Below are 13,318 nucleotides of genomic sequence, written 5' to 3' on the forward strand. Positions count from 1 at the left end.
GACTATACAACCATCGGTACGCTACGTTGGTGGAATACTAAAGAGCTTCTGTTTTAATAGGTGCTTCTCCTTTTAAGTATAACCTGTGACAGTGACTCTGGAATTGGCTATTAACTGCTTGGAGTTAAAGAAACAAATGGGAGCATTGCAGTACTTGTGGGTAAAGACACGCACATCCACAGGTACAGAGTCAGTGTGCAGGGTCAAAAATACAGGATCTATGAAGAAACAATGATTAATGATTGTCTAAAGAAGGGCTTTTTGTCCGAAATGTCACTTGGTGAGCCTGCATTAAAAAAAGCTTGTGCGGATCTTTCATTATTTCAGCATTGCAGTACTTCACATAATAGGTGGCTGTGTGACACTATTTCCTCTCGAACCAGGCAGGGCCTTTCTGGGGCTTTGGGTTTGTCAGTAAAGGTCATCTGCAGGTTGAGCACTAGCCTTCCATCATTTGTTTGACAAACGTTACTCCCAATCATCAAAAGTGGGCTGGGAAATAGCATAAACTGTCATTACCACCATAAAACATCATGCCTGACCTGACGTTCTGAGCATTCTGACACAGGACATAGATGATTCTAGCCTGGTTTTACCATACCCTCATACCCTACTCATTTCGTACAAGGGTCTGGAACTTCACAATTGAGCTCTGTTATCAGGTGGGAGGGGTGAACTCCTTTGAAACGATTGGATCTGATTTTCGCTAGCGTTTGGTCGTGACGTATGTAAATGCGCCCGAGTGAGTGAAGCAGCTATCATGACTCTTGGGGGCATTCCTTGTGCATTCCAAGACTTCAATTTTAATTTGTGGATATTTGGGAGCAGTGCTTCATTTGTAAGTTTGTATTTTCATGAACACTTTTGTTCTGATGTGATGGATCCAGGGAACAGGCCAAAACATTTGCCGGAACACTCTCATTAAACACCATTATATCAGATAAAAAATTTTCCGGATCCTCCTAAATATTTCCCGGATCCTTTACCCTTTGGGAGCCAAGCCAAATAACTATCAAATTAACATTCAAAATAACTTTCTTCAAAGAACTGTCAACTGGAACTCTTTAAAGGAACAGGCCACCGTTTTCCACACTGAGATATGTTCTTACCTGAGCTTAGACGAGTTGATGTGTACCTGTCTGGTATTTGTGCCAGTGGAAGAGCGTGGTAGCTTCCAATTTCACCCCCGTTTGGAGTTATAGGAGTATGTTGGGAGAGGCAGAATGCGAACAACATCTTTGGTCGTTTTGCGTGACTGAGGGCACGCACAAAGACCAGACTGGTACATATCAACTCGTCTAAGCTCAGGTAAGAACATATTTCAGTATGTCAAAATGGTGGCCTGTTCCTTAAACCACTGAACTGAAGGGAGAGTCAGACATAAACTCAAAGACCTTTTAATCAGAGGACAAACATGTGGCCATCACTGACCTCCCGTGTGTCTTTTTTATTGTGCGATCGATGTTTTGTTTTAGGGGGTTCAGGACGATGAGAGTTACAGTAGCTTAGGCTAAAATGTAGACCGTAACACAGCTCATGAAACATACATATACATTTGAAATGAACACAAATAAATAAATAATCAAGAGGCCAAACTTTTTCAGTTCAGATGACTACTTTTGAAACATTTCATACAAACTTTCCTTTTTTTTTTTAACAAAATCAATATGCTGTAAACACACATAAAGACGTAATATCCCATGAATTTGCAAACCGTTAACCTCTCCTCAGTTCCGCTCTGAATAGTTGAGTCCAAAGCCCTGAAAAGTTACATTGTGCTGATTTTCACACTGCTTAGCCTGAGCACATGCACGCTGCTGACCCTGGGAGCCAAAGGTTATTGACTCTAATAATACCAACCTCTAATTATTACATCTCCGAGCCAGTGCAGTGGAAGCAGAGCGGAAGAAAGGTCCAGCCTCTTCCCGCAGCTGCGCTACACAACTTCTCTTCCCATGTGAAGCTCGCCTTAGTAATTACCACGCTCCATTCAAGTACACAAACAGTCATAAGTAGCCTTCACGGTCCTAAAACGAATACGCCGCTCTTAAAGTAGCAGTGGTGGGTAAACAATTAACGTATTCAGCCCCTCAATGGTGAAGCTTCCCACTTCCCCTATTAGGACGTGGCATCTTTATACGCGTTATCCCCGCTGTTTTATGAATCCACAATTACACCTCATTAATGTGCCATTTGCATAATTACAAGGAACAGGGACACCGATCGCTGTGGGAGAACGAGCGCTCCACCTTGGAAAATAAAACGGATGCAGCGTCGCGAGCCGTTTATACAGACTTATTTTGATATTATGCGTTTGGAGGTGTGTTGATTATTATAATGATTTGGCAGCTCTAAACTGGGACAAAATTTCCGTAGATTCCCATGGTTGTGCTTCATTGACTATTCAACGCCACCAAGGCAGGGTTATACTCAGAGTGTACATATATTTAAATAAGAAAATTAAGTCTCATTAATTTTTACACTTTTCTTTCACTTTTTTTTCCCTTAGTGGCTAACTGTCTTCTGAAACAAATGAAGAAAGGTCTTTTTCCAGGCTTTTACAACAGCTTGACCTTGGTATTTTTGTAATATGACTTAAAGAATACAGTATGTGTCTGGAAAATACCCCAAAGTGATATGTACTTATTCATAACACCAGCAGAGGGCACACTTCTTTCTCTAAATCTCCAGTGACCAGAGCAGAAGGGCAAAGATGAAACTTTGGAACAGGATCCGGTTTGGTAAAGGTACATTTATGTGTGTTCAGCTTTTTGAGTGCGGAGAGGGAGACAGCCTGAATGTGGAGGATTAATAAAATGTGCAAATGAAACAAAACTTAACTCCAGGTATGTCTTGATGATGATGAAACATTACTGCAGTCATAAAACCTTTAAAGGCCTTTTATTTCACAGATATTTTGATCAATTTAACTTTCAAAGTGCAGTACTATTAATTCATCAGTCTTATATAGTGCTCATCTTGACACTCAAGGAGCTGTCTGACTGAAAGTTTAAACTAGGGTCTGACTGAAAGACATGCCTGTTATTATGTCACGTCTTTCAGTCTCTGACTAATCACTCACACACTGCTTCGCAGCGCTTTGCCCAAGGACACTCCAGGAGGATGCACTGGTCAGAGGTTAATCAGAAACCGGAACCTCTGTTGCTACTGTATGTCACAGGAGCAGCGAAAACTATGTAAATACAGTATAAATAAGTTTGCCACCAAACATGCACCCAATGCTAAAAGGCCGATCCTGGAGACTAGCTGGAGACTAGAGTCGCCGCTGGTTATGGAGATGTCTCCGAGACGGCCCCTGGAGATAAGGCGAGTCTCCAGGTCTTGGTGAAAACAAAAAGGGTTTGACAACAGCGGAGCCCATGTGACAGAACTGCGGTTTTCAGCAGTTGTCAACCATTGAACCATTGAGGTGATTCTGTGATGTCCCTGCAATGTCTCCAAGACCTTTCAGATACCAAGGAGCTCTCAAAGAGACTCCATACAACTGTAAAGACCGCATAGACCTTTCGGAGACCATGTAGGGACTCTGCTGAAATGGGACCAGTTCGCAGAGACAGCCGTATGTTGTAGACACACATTTGACCATTACATACAGTGACCTATATTGAGCATTACATCATTTGTTCCTTTTAGATAACCAGTCATCTAATCTATGGCGATATGTATCTGCTGTATCTGTGCATTTCATCTTTGCGTCTCGACAATTTAAGATTACTTTGACCATTAGAATCACTGGTTACATCATTGGTCCACTCTGATCGTATGATCTTATACACTCTGTATGTATAAATACTGTGTCCTGGCTCCGGACCGACAAAGACACTCTGTCTTTGTACAACCTATTTATGCAAAATGTCTCTCCATATGCATTATGTCAAATAAACCTGCACACTTAACCCTAGACAACTAGTTTTCATTCTACTTAGACCAAATCAAACCACATTTTCTCCATAACACGTGAGTCTCCACAATTCTCTCTGGTGAGATAGGCCCTGTAGTTAGTTAATGACAATGCTGTTTTGCATTAGATTACATGTGTCAAACCTTATATTTATCTTGCTGTAATCAAAGCAAATCAGCAAATAAAGTAAGTCTAAAAGGCAAATCCACTCACAGTAAAGACATATGTTTGTAAAGTATTTTTCACCAATATAGACCCCTGTAACATAATTTATTTCCTCCTTTTTTTTATCCTATTTACAGGTTGAAATGATGCGCGGTGTGGCTTCAAGGTCTTCCAAGTAACCAGTCTTCCTATGTAACTGCGGGTGCTCTCGGGGTAGTGTTGCATCTTCTGGCTCTCGAAAGATATGCTTCAGTTGGAAGAATTGATGAGTCTGTATCCGTCACCAAGTCAGTGGTGCATTTTCCATCACTTCTAACCACCCACTGTCCAGGCTTTCCTCCGCCTCAGGCCCAAAGTTGATCCGATAAGTCGAAGAAGAGAAATTAATGAGCGTTTTGTCTCATTAGATCCACGTTACAGACCATGAAGCCAGGGATATTAGTAATGAATGCTGGGTGGAAATCCAGTGTAGGAGATTATTTGGTGTGCCCAGGTACTTTAACCCACACTCTCCGGGTTATTTGTAAGATAAATGAAAGCGCAGAAACACATGACAGGTCTTTAGCTCAACTATAAAATGCAATTAACCAGCAAATGAGGCCAGGCAAGCTGCTCTGACCATTCGGCACCAGCAGCCACAGCTTGGGGGGGGGGGGGGGGGGGGGGGTGGAAGGAGGAGAATAGTAATTCATAGCCAATCTGCAAATTGCTCTGCACCTTTAACCGTGCTGATAAATAGCGTTTGGCACTTCACCCGCTTCTGATTTGAAAAATTCAAAAGTACTTAATTAAGACTTTCAGAATTTGGGGAGAAAAGTGTAATTATTATCTTCCAGTCCACGGCAGAGTGATTTCATTGTTTTGAAACTTTAAACTCCATTTAGCCACAGTGTTTCTCTGTTCACGCAGACTGAATTTGGTTTAAAAAAAATGAATGTTATGACTAAGTTGGTAAAAGGTTTGTGACTTTTAATACCATTTTTCCGATTAATTCTGAAAGTACGCCATATGACCAAAGCTTGTAATAGAAATGCTGCACTTGATTATATTAAAAAGGGACCAAACTGAAAATGGTTAAAGATATTTTTTTCCTTTTCACATTTAACAAATCTGGCCCTCAAGCATAGAAGCTCTGGCCCTTAAAGGAACAGGCCAGTGTGTTTCCATACTGAGATTAGAGATTAGATTATTACTAAGCTTAGATGAGTTGATACATACCTGTCTGGTCTTTGTGCGTGCGCTCAGTCACACAGAACGACCAAAGATGTTGTTAGCATTTGGCGTCTCTCCAAATGGGGTGAAGTTAAAGTATCATCTTGTCTTATCTTATCTTATCTTAGAAGCGACCAAGCTTTTCCACGGGCACAAAGACCAGACAGGTACGTATCAACTCGTATAAACTCAGGTAAAAACATATCTCAGTATGGAAAAACACTGGCCTGTTCCTTTAAAGGGGGGGTATTATGCAAAATCGACTTTTTCAAGCTTTACATCATGTTATTATGTCATTCTCTCATTAAAAACATGCCTGAAGTGTTGCCTTGGCACATTCATGTATTTTTGAGTAATTTGTAAAAACTCTGATGGCAGCAATTTTAGGGATAGGTTTGCCTGAGTCCTCCTAGGAACGCCCCCACCTCCTGGAGACGATTCCGAGCTTTCGTCACCAGCCGAGTAACCAACCACTGCTCCTCAGCAGAACCCCCTCCCCACTGATGCCACAGACAGCGTGTGGAGGGGGCGTGTCGGAAAGGGTCAGAGGTTCTTAAAGAGACAGAGGCCTATTTCAAGACATTCACTACAGCCATTTTGAGAGAGCAATTTTATACAAGGCAGTTATTCTAATTTACTGCATTTACAGACCAACAGAAGGTTTCGTCATCATTGTAGTGTGCTATAGACTGGTGATGATTTTGAGAAATAACTTTAAGTTTACACAAATCAGAAATCAAAGGCCTGTTAACATCTCAACCAAAGCCTGAGCCAAGCACATCTCTCTCCAGTTTGGCACGAGCCAGACTGATCCTCCATGGGAATCTTTGTGTTTGATTGGTTCGCTCTCGTTCAAACTGCAATCGTTACCCCCGCCTCCAGGCTCGATTTGGATTCGTGTCCTATTATCACAATTCCAGACTGTCTTTCTGTGCATTTATAAATACCTAAATAAAGTCAGTCTGGCTTTATACCAGGCTATGAAAAAAGTAGCAACAAAAACCGGGAAGAAAATGCAACAAAATCAGCCCTCGGTCTTTTGATGATGAAGAAAACTGGCCCAACAACAAGCAAACTTGCCCCCCCCTGCTGTAGACCATTGTTAGTAACTTGAGGTTTTCTGCTTAGGCTCTGTATGTTGCTAAATAGTGGTTAGTCACAATTCTATAAAGAACACACACACTTGTTCTCTTAACCCAATCTTTCATGGCCCTGTTGGTTTTCCAGAGGCCGAGGTTTGCTACCCCAGCATCTGCGTTTGACAAAGTGCAGACAGTCGAATGGCTGTGGAATAGAGTGGTGAATGTTTGCGGCTCCGAGATGGCTTTAACGGTAACATTTGTCAACACTTGCAACTAGAATAAGTTGTCAGAAAGGGCCCATAACATGTGATATATCCACTGAACACTGCGGAAATATCGTAAGGGTGCTGTATCACCCCAAAGCAGAACTGTGTTGTTTAATATGACAAAGTTTGGAAACAGAATGGGTCGGTGAGGGGTTTTCTCCTTGAATGTGAGGATGAACGATGAAGGCCACTCCGCTCCCTGGAGACTTTGTGAACTCCCATGATACTTTTCAGCATAGCCCGGAACTTCATTGTAACTCGCTAAAAGAAGATGAGATGATGATTGCTCGTTAAAAACACTTCACAAATTAAAGAGCCCCTCATAAAGAAATGATTTTAAGTGAGGTAATGGAGTACCAGGAAAAGCACAAATGGCATAATTAGAAAAAACATTAACAGCAATGGTTTTGTTGGTAAGTGTTTGTCTTCAGTGAGGTAACGGACTAGCGCTTCAATACTCAGGGCCCAGGGTGACGTAAGATACTGAACTCCAATTGCCCACTCCAGATATACAAATGTGGCTGGTTTCAACAAGAATGGCACCCAGGATGAAAATGCACTCAGTTACAAAAGGACAGCCTGATCCAAAAATGGTCCAAAATAAAATCATAAAATCAGAACTTCGCTCAAATGTAATCCACGGTATTGCATAGTTAAAGCTCATTGGATAATTTCTTCTCGTTCACTAACAACTTCCAGACTGTGTTTATCGATGTGGCAACACCGCCATATCCCAACGCGTCACATGAAACTCTTTTTTTTTGTCAGCAACACATGAGAAGGGATAACCATGGAAAACAGCGTTGTACATTTTATCAGGGAGCGGCAGGCCTTTCCCATACTACGAAAAAAAAATCGCCCCCCACCCAAAAAAAGTCTGTACTTCCCATCCTGACAGTGGAGGCCTGCAGGCAGGTCTCTCTACATTTTTACAAATTCACAAAAATGACCCAAACTTCTTTAAAAGCTAATGTTAAAATAAAGTGATTAGAAAAAAATATTAGACACAAAAGAAAAAAACGTCCCACCGTTATACCCCATGTGACAAATGACCCCTCAGTTTTTGTGACAAGTAACCCCGAGTGTCCACTTTACCAAAAATGTTGAAGCTAACATTTTAGTCTTTCAGATCAGCGTCTTTTTTTAAAGGACAAACATTAAAGTTTGGGGGAAGGCATAAAAAGAATTCAAATGTGCCCTGTCCTGATGTCTTGAGGGAAAAAAAAGAAGAAAATGATTATTTGAAGAGAAGAGGAACACCAATACACATAGTATATCAGTACCATTGCACAGCGCCCTGTAGAGTGGCTATGAAAAGCAATGTGACAAATGACCCTACTCTTTCACAAACAGGAGGTGGATTATTTTTGGAATGCAACATCGATTCTCAAACTTAGTATCCAAAGTAGGCTACTTTTATCGAAACGTTCCGATGTAACCGATTGTTAGCAACAGCGCTACAGCTTATGCAGCCCATTGAAGGAGCTGAGCCGGCCGTTAAAACCATAGCAACTGGCGCACCGTGAAGACATTTGACTAGCCGGGCACCACCTCGCAAATTTATAAACCGCCTGATTATGAAGGAGCACACCATCGCACTCTCCCCGGACTTTTTAAACTGCCCTCCCATGATTCTTTTCAGCTTAGCCTCACACTTCATCATGATTGCCTTTCTGTTCCGAACTGTTCTCCAAACTATAATCTCCCCTATCAGCTCGGAGCGTGCCTACATTTCATCTGGGACCGTGTAATGCTCTCCGCGCGCCGCCTACTTCCCCCTCCATTCCTACCCACAATCCCTGGCGGCGGGATACCTTGCCAAGGCCCCTTTTGTTCTCCGCCGTAATACATCTTTATTAGTGTAATCCCGTTGCTTGCCTCCGCACTCTATTAGTCCTTATCCAAATCATGTAGCTACAAACAGTCTGTCATTGAAGTAAAGCGCGGAATACTCTCCGGACAGTCGCGGTGGATAATTGCCTAAACTTTTTGTTTTTTTTCCAAGTTAGAAAAACCCTTTCGGCGTCGAGACAACAAATCGCCCACGTTTGGAAATGAAAAGCCGCCATCTTGACAGTTGTATCTGTGCGGAAAATAAAACTCGTCCCTGATTTGTGTACAAGGGGTTGAGGAGATTTATGATAGCGGCTCTCGCGCGCTGTGCCCGGTGTGTGTACGTGTGTGCAAAGCCTATTGGGGTTTTCACATCTCTCCATTTGTTTTGCACATTACTGATGTTTCCCTATAATGTGCGCGGAGCATCCCCCGGAGGAGCTTAGATGGGCCTGTTCGCGAGTTCAGGCTTCATTTAGTTTCGCCGGCGTCCTCCTCCTGAGATAAAGCCTGACATGGCAGACCTCGCCGGCTCTCGAGAGGAGCTATTAATACAACATCGAAGAGAGGAGCGGAGAGAGAAAAGGGGAGACCCGCATCCACCTGCGCCGCCACGCTTGTTTGGATCCAAGGAATGAATAGGCGAGAGGTAAACCGACACGTCCAGGGTCCCTCAAGTGCGGGGTCCCATTCCCCAGCTTCCGAACGACTTCACTGATCAAAATACCCTCACAAGCAACTGTAATAAAAACAGCAGGTGATTTATCAAAGTGGACGCTTTGCTAAACCTTCCCCGGAGTACAAGTCGCTGAGAAAAGGGGGAGTTTTGGAACAAAGGCTTAGTTTATGTCAGTCATAGATTTGCCTAAAATGTCGTGGATTTGTCAAAGTGCAGAGCCCATTTTATGTGGAGATGTGAAGCCTCCTTAGATAACAGTGCAAATAACATTAGCACAGTCAAATAAATCTGGAAAGGCGTGGGTTTAAAACGTTCATAAAGAGGACTGACTTGTATTGAAATGTTTGCAGCTGATTGGATCAAGCACGGCTCGTTATAACCAATTGCAGCTAAGTTTCAAAACGTAGCTCTACAACAATGCACAAAGCATTTAAAGGCAATGCTCCAGCTAACAACAATGCACCAATGCTCATGACCAGCTCAACACAGAAAACATTTTTTCAAAGAATGGATTTGGAAGATGACCGGACCTATTTAAATCACATAATTGACTTCCTTTAGTCAATATCTCCATTACGAAGAGCTGGAGACATCCCGCTCCCGGTTTTCCACTTTACTTTCTTGTTCCATAACCCTTTCGTCCCATCTCAGCAGCGATGGCGCGCTGTGAGAGGCCCTACTTATGCAGCTCTACAACCAGACCACGCTTCGATTGAGTTAACTCCGCCCCCTCTCTCCGAGCTAATCCACCCATGCATTATTAGCAGTAAGAAATATTAATATCACAGCAATAAGTGAAGTTACTTCACAATGCAGTTATTAGGAGTTGACACAGCTTCATAAATGGCTAACACGCGTTCTGATTGACTCACCGCTCTGTCCTGGCCGCTCCATCACATTATGGGACTCACGTTGGTTATAAAAGTGAATCCACTTTTATTCTGGCGAAGGTTCACCAAGCATCCATCAAGAGACAGTCACAGAAAAACACTATTTTGGCTGATGGTCGCCGAATCCCGGAAACCTTCTTTAGGAAGGTTGAATAAAGTCTGTCCTTTCGTAGCCAAACGCACTTTTCTCCTTGACATTATCATTAGGTAAGAAAAAAGAACAGGTGTCCAGAGTAGGTTAGAAAGAGCTCCTTCTTCACAACTTCCAGTGCAAACATGACATCTGTTCAGACACTCAGGGGGGGTGTTTGTTTTCCCCGCAGGGGCAGCGCTAACCTGAGGCACTTCCCTTTTTTTCTCCTTTATTTCTTTCTTACAACAGAAATGATGCTGTTTTATAAATTAAAATCAGGCCATAGGGCGTTACATTACAGACGTCAGGCTCTTCCTGTTTGACACTGTGACGTAAAATACGGCGACAGAGTGTCACAAGTCAGTCGTTTTCCAGAAGAGGGCGGAACCGCTGCTCAGAGAGCAGGATTCAGGAGGATTGCTTTGAACTGCGTGAATGAAGACAAAAACCACTCCGGGGGTGTTTTTGATAGGAAATAGCATTACAACATGGCTAAAAGCTTCAAAAAGTCGATTTTGCATGATATAGGCCCTTTAAAGGCACGTGGTCGTAGACTTTTTATTAGCTGCAAAACAGCCTATTTCAGTTTATTTGTTGTTTTCAATAAAAGCTTTACTCACAACATGTTTTCTCCCATTTCTTCTTGTTTCATATCGAAGTTCTACTACTACCTTGTTAAGATCCAACCATGCAAAATGTGAATTTTTGCCATTTTTCAACTGGTCTGTATTATTATTACATTACATATAACACACAATACATTGTGGTTGTATGCAGTCATTCAAACGAGACAGAGGGAGAGGTACTTAAAAATAATGATATGGTCATTAATTTGAAAGCTCTTTATTCCAAGAATACGGTCATTATACCTTCTTTATTATTTTTTTTATTAATATTACTTGAATCCTTTTTTCTTCTTTGAGACCACAAAACCCTCACATTCTTGGCACAAACTTACCTGTGCCTCAACTTGAATGCACTTCTCAATTGCTATTCAAAAGTGCTTACTATTGTTTGCGCCTTCGTACCTCTGCAGTAAGTACCTGCTAATAGTCGCTGTGCGCAATGCGACTTATTATTCAGACCTTCATTACCATCCATTACGGCAGCATACAATTACAATCCGTACAAGCAAGCAAGTCTTTATTTCTCCCTTTAAACGACCCATGGACTATTGACTTAGACAAAGCGCAGACCACTACTGTAATATATAATGAATGTACAGTATATAAAGGGCAATGAATATACATTAAGGTACATTAAAAGATATCTGTCCGAAGAACTGCTCAATTAATTGCAATTGAATCAAAATGTACGATTTTTATAGATATGTAATTATGTTTTCTGCATGTAATCTTTATCACTGTTGGTTAGAAAATGCAATATTGATCTAAAACAGCTAACCCATGTGGCTGTAGGGAAGCTCTGGTGAGTGTCTTTATACCGCGATGAAAGGATTAAGCATAGCAAGAGGTCGAGAGGTAAAGAAAGCATTTCCTGGATATGTAGGACCTCAGGAGGGGAGCTGCCGCCGCAACGCTAAGAATAGCCACAGGAGGAGATTTGGTGATCACTCAAAGATGCACGAGTGGCTAGAAACACGACTCTAAGTATTTTTTTGATGTGAGAACAACATCATAAGATGGAAAAAAAAAGCTGTAAAGAGTGGATTTTGCATAATATCCCCCCTTTAAAACACTTCAATCACCCTGTTTGCATGGAAATAATCTGCACCATTGTGATTGGTGGCCAGCCATAATTGTGAAGTGACTTTGACTGCAGAGAAAATAGCTATGTGAAGAAAAAAACAAACATTGAAGAGTAATAGTATACAGTTCACAACATAATATCATTTTCTATGAGTTACCAATTTCTCCTGAGCAAGAAATTGATCATGTCTTCCTTGTAAGTTATTCCACATGTCGAAACCATCTTTTCCGTGGGAACTTTGCCACACCTCCTCTGACCAGTCTCGCAAAAAAAAAAAAGCCTCAGCATAAGGACAATGAAGGCGAGGCGATAAATCTTTATTGAAGCAATTATAGTGCAAATGTTATTTACACCACCTAATTGGGCCGAGATATCTCTAGAAATTAAGACTCGGGGGGAGCTAAAACGGACACCAATTAATTTTTGCTGACAAGAGTGTGCGAAACAGCAAATGGCAACAAAGGAGGCGCTTTTCCCCAAGAGGTAGTGACTTTAGATGGAGGTGAAAATAACTGCGCTAATGTAGTCACAACATTGCGCCATTTCCATATAAATAACTTCCAAAGAAATAAGAAGCTCATTTGAGGCCGCTGAAAAGAAATCAATTATGGCAACAAACAGGCCGTCTCCCTTTTTTTGCTTTTGAGACCTTGAAGTGTATGCGAGTGACGCGGCGAGGGCCGTTATTATGCTTTGGGAGAGAATATGCATAATACTCGGTGACGGACATGGGAGGGGTAAGCTGGTAAATGTCAAGTACACATACAAGGGACCACACAGGGCTTATTAAAAAGCTGTCACGAGCGGAGGAGAAGCTAACAGGATGTACCAGACTTGATGAGGATTTATTACCCGCTGCCATCTTTACTAAATGGCATTCTTATACGCGGGGAGTCGTCAAATAAATCACGCCGCCCGAATCAGCCGGTGTGTGCACGTGCAAGGCGGATGTGTGTTATTGGGTCACATTGGAGGTTCGGAGGGAGATTTGCCAAGGGCGTAAAGAGGATAGATGGGTGTAAGTGTCATTGTGCGATAAATAAAAGATCAGGGGGGAAAGTAAGCACTGTGCGGTATGTTTTAGACAGACATCTCCTGGGATAAAGTCTCTGCATTTACAGGAAAAGGGTATTAGTTTCACTTTACCCCTACTGTAAACGAAAAAGATGTATGAAAATGTAATGGCTGTGTGGAAGAGGAGAGAGAGGGCAATTGGGAGGGTTGAAGGTAGATTACAGAAAGTAGTTTTACATATGCACTGTATGTTATGAATTCTCTGTATTGTTGACCAGGTGGAGGGAGTTTCTGGTTACTAGGTAACGGGGCAGCATAAGTAGTTGAGCTGTCAGTTAAACAGTCAGTTGGGCAGTTGCAAATATCTGTGTATGAGGTAGGGCTGGGTAATTGCTGGGTTGCAGGTTCTAGA

This window comes from Gobius niger, assembly GCF_951799975.1.
Source record: "Gobius niger genome assembly, chromosome: 4".
Lineage (NCBI taxonomy): Eukaryota > Metazoa > Chordata > Actinopteri > Gobiiformes > Gobiidae > Gobius > Gobius niger.